The following is a 3,947-nucleotide window of genomic DNA, read 5'->3' on the forward strand; positions in this document are numbered from 1 at the left end:
ATGCAGGAGCAGGAAGATAAATGAGGAGGAAGAAGCAACGGCCCTATTTGCCACACCAACCCTCGCCTAGCGCGCGTTGCGCTAACGCGCTTGAGTTTGATTGCTCCCTTCCCTTTGCTTTCAATCTGTCTTGTGCCACTCCAGCTTTCACTCAAGCCATTCTTTGCCTGTCGACCTTCACTCTTCCTCTCGCTTCCTAACCAAATAAGCTCACTCCTTTTGGTGTTGCTCCACGATCTTAAAGTGGAACTACGATATAAATAAGCGGCGGGCTGATCTGACCTGCGCGTCTGCCTTCCTTTCGTCACTACGACTTGGTTTCGAAAGAAGGCTTTCACTGGACCAAAGACCTCGAGAACGCCTGCCGCGAGAATTCACAGGTTCGTTCACTTACCAGCACGTTTTCGTACCTTAGCAAGCAAGCTGCCGCGACCTCAGGTCTGCAAGCACCTCTGGTCTCAGCTCTAAAGCCAGAACAACTTCCTGCTGGCCGCAAGCACCTCTGGTCCTAAGCACCCCCGGTCTCCAGGCTTTTAGCAACAGGGAGACAAGCTTGAAAGCCACACTTGCACACGACACTTGCTCCTTTCTTTCCTTTCAGTCCTGTCGAAAGATTTTTATCTCACTTCTTTGGGCCTTCAAGCCAAGTTCAAATGGAGAGCGTTTTTCACTGATTTTTTTGGTGGATCGGTCTGGTTCTTGCTTGAGTTTCTTCCTTGCGCACTCAACCATCCCCTGGTCAAGCTCTGGACGAAGCTCGCGCTCGGCCCCTCGGTGACTTTTTCTGTTTCGTTAAGGAGACTTGTCAACGGTGGTGGTTCGCAAAGCGGATCGTTCCCCTTTTTCTTTATAGACAAGTGTCACTACCCTCCTGGTCCACACTGGGTTTGGCGGAGCGATGTCACGACTGTCAGAAAATCACTAGAAATGGTGAGGCACGAATGTTGGCACGACTCGGAGGAAGAGATAGATCCAGCTTTTAGGGAAGTCAGGGTTTTGAACGGATAGAAAGAGCTCGTTCAGAGAAGGTAGGTGGGGGGAAGCGGAACAGCTGTGTTGGTTCAATCGGGAAATGGCCGATCATGCGGGTTGAATGCATTTGCTTTCTTATTCAAGCAGCTCGTTGCTACACGATCAGTCAAGCTAAGCTAAGAGAGAAAGGCGGCAGTCCTTCCAATCAAGCAAGCGACCAACCAATTCCAACGATTGCAGTGACAGCAAAAAAAGCTAGAAGTATAGGCTTGCAGGATCAAGTGGGAAGAGCGGAACTTGACAGGTCTCGCAGCTACTAAGCTAAAGGGCAGCTCAGCTTTCATAAATTGCTACCGCATCTGCGCTTTGCTACGATTTGGTGCGGAACTGAAAGCGGCAGAAAGAAAGCTTAACGCAAGCGACATAGGTAATCAAGCAGCAATCGAGAGCCGCCACCTAGTGGTGGCGAATTCAACCAACAGAGAAAGCAAGCCGAGCCTCTTCCTTGTTCCTTAGGCTGCCGCTGCCCTTTGAGGGCTCATTAATGAGTCGGCTTTACTTTACGAGAATATCTAGAATTTCATTCCTGTGGATTGATGTAGCTTTCATTCATTCTGAAGTAGCTCTTTCGAGAACTTCTGTCGTCGTGTGTAATCGAATGAAATTGAGGTTCTTATTTGACTATTTCTTTGCTAGAAGCACTACCGGAACGCTTTGAAGTCTCGCAAACTCCATTGCTTTGCTTGAGCGAACCACTATGCTTGGCTGCTTATGGCGCTTCAAAAGTGGCATAATTGACTAGTTTTTTTAGATTCTTAAGACCGGAAGGAAAATGGGCTACGAAGCCTCTGTTCAAAAGTAGCTCGGGTGCACAAGACAAGTTAATTAGATCAAAACCGGTATTTTTTAGCGCTAATACTCTTCCGTTCCGATTCTACGCTTTCCTTTCTTATGGTATGGAGCAGGGAATGTTCTCTTATGTCTATTCCTTTGATACGTCTCCAGACGCGGGCGGATGAAACTCTTCTGAATTCAGATTCGGCGCCTGAAACGGCTTCTGATTTGGCTTACGATTCGGATTCTAATATAAATGCTACTTCGGGATCCCTTGTTTCGAAAGAGACTGGATTGGAAGGAGAGGTGATCACAGCGGTTCGGAACGCCCAGGTACAGGCTTAAAGCAACATATCGGCCTTACCGCTCCGTGGGACTCTCTTCAGGCACAGAACACAGGATCGACCTCCCCCTTGGATTGACTCCTACCTGTGGAATGAGTGAGTTCCGCCCTGCGTTCCCTCTTTATTGACCTGTTGACTCCTCCCTTTTGATTGAGTGAATGACACCTTACAACCACTCTTGAATGAGTTCCCCTCCTGGCCCAATGCAAAATAAATGCATGTTGGGTCTTTGAAACAGTTCGAATCATTTAGATAATACTCAGTTTGATCTGTTTTACCGAGAAGGTCTACGGTTCGAGTCCGTATAGCCCTATATATTTTGACATCCTTGTCATTTTGACATTTTTGTGTAGCTCTCATTTTCTCACATTAGTGCTTGTGGCTGGCCCGCGCGGTGGGTTGGCAAAGCAAGTAGTCTTCTGTTTCTGCACAATACTTCTTTCTTTTTTATTCCAACCTAATCTAATGAAATTGTTCATCATTCCAATTCTACTGGTCCTTCCTTCCGATACAGACTTTATGCAAGCAAGAAGATTGGGGGCCCGTTTGAACTTGCACGGGCTGGGGATCCTTCTGACTCATCGCTTTGTTGTTCCACAATAACTCCAATGCAATGCATTGTTTCAGAGATCAAAAATGGACGCTAACCTATAACCTAAACGTATCAACGTTTGCACCCTCTTCTATTTCTATGAGTCGATTTTAGGATTTGGTCTGTCGAATCGTTCAACAACGCCTGATTCCATTAGAAGTCTCTTATGCGGATCATTTATGATTCAGCCGATTCTACGACTGTGGTACACTCCATTGTGTGGGTTTACTTCAAAGGAAACAAACCTTTTTATTGTCACGAAACCTAACCCCTTGGGTAGTCTTATAAGATGTTATTAACAAGTCTTTCGAGTCATTTCAAAGAATTTCAAATCGCGATTTTGAGTCCTAGAAATTGGTCCGAAATGGAATGACTTCTTCAAGACTTCTATTCTAAGTCTAATTAAATAACTCGATTCTTTATTCTCTCTAGGGGGACCATCGGGGGTAGGGAGTACAAGTCAAAAGTCTATAATTTGGTATAGGAATCCATGAGTTGTTATATATATATTTATATGGAAGGATTCCTCACAATTTAACAGATTGAATCAAATCAATTAAGTATAAATTTGGGACAAAGGGAGAGAATCTAATTGGCCGATGCATTCTATTTCCGTATCTGTATCGAATCAATAGAAAGAATGACGATCCTCTAACCAGACCCTAATGAAAAGAATACATCAACACAAACCAAGTGGAATATACCATAAATCCTAAGATAGAAATCCCTAGGCATTCTACTACATCTGACTATTTGTGATATTATAAATCACAAAGAATAATCAAAAAAGAAAAAACTAGCTATTATTCTCAGAATTAATTAATATTATAATAAAGAAAGAAAAATCATTCTTTATAGCATAATATTGTATAGCGCATTGGATAAGCAAGCAAGAAAGCATTGAAGGCAGCTCGCCCTAGCTCTTGCCTACTTCTCCTAGCCCTCCCGCCCTTGCTATCGAAGGAAGCTCCTGCTCGAAGCGGTTTACCTCCTTCCTATATAGTAGAGGTCTACTCCCTTGCTTACCATTGAATGACAAGACCTGGCATTTCCACCTCTCCCCGCATACTATACTTTTCTTTGATCTTCGTCACGACCTAAGCCTCATTCTTTCTCTTATTATCGCCGGCTCGGGGTTGGTTTAGTCGCTCGCCTCGTGCCTCGCCTTCCCCTTACCGTAAACAGGGAAGGCTCGTCTACTCTCT

At 44.8% G+C, this 3,947-nt stretch overlaps 1 protein-coding gene across 1 annotated transcript in view; it reads right to left on the reverse strand.

Annotated features, from left to right (window-relative positions):
* The window catches only part of LOC137957834 (uncharacterized), a 7,700-nt gene extending 4,183 nt beyond the window's left edge, over nucleotides 1-3,517 (reverse strand). The window contains exon 1 of the mRNA XM_068805207.1: nucleotides 1-3,517. This exon is cut by the window's left edge and continues 4,183 nt beyond it. The gene's annotated coding sequence lies outside the window, so the exon portion shown is untranslated.
* Between the last annotated feature and the right edge of the window lie 430 nt (nucleotides 3,518-3,947).

The sequence above is a fragment of the Aristolochia californica genome, unplaced genomic scaffold, assembly GCF_029961685.1.
Source record: "Aristolochia californica isolate CCGP_79_NKW_82.1479 unplaced genomic scaffold, dmAriCali1.0.hap1 SCAF_247, whole genome shotgun sequence".
Lineage (NCBI taxonomy): Eukaryota > Viridiplantae > Streptophyta > Magnoliopsida > Piperales > Aristolochiaceae > Aristolochia > Aristolochia californica.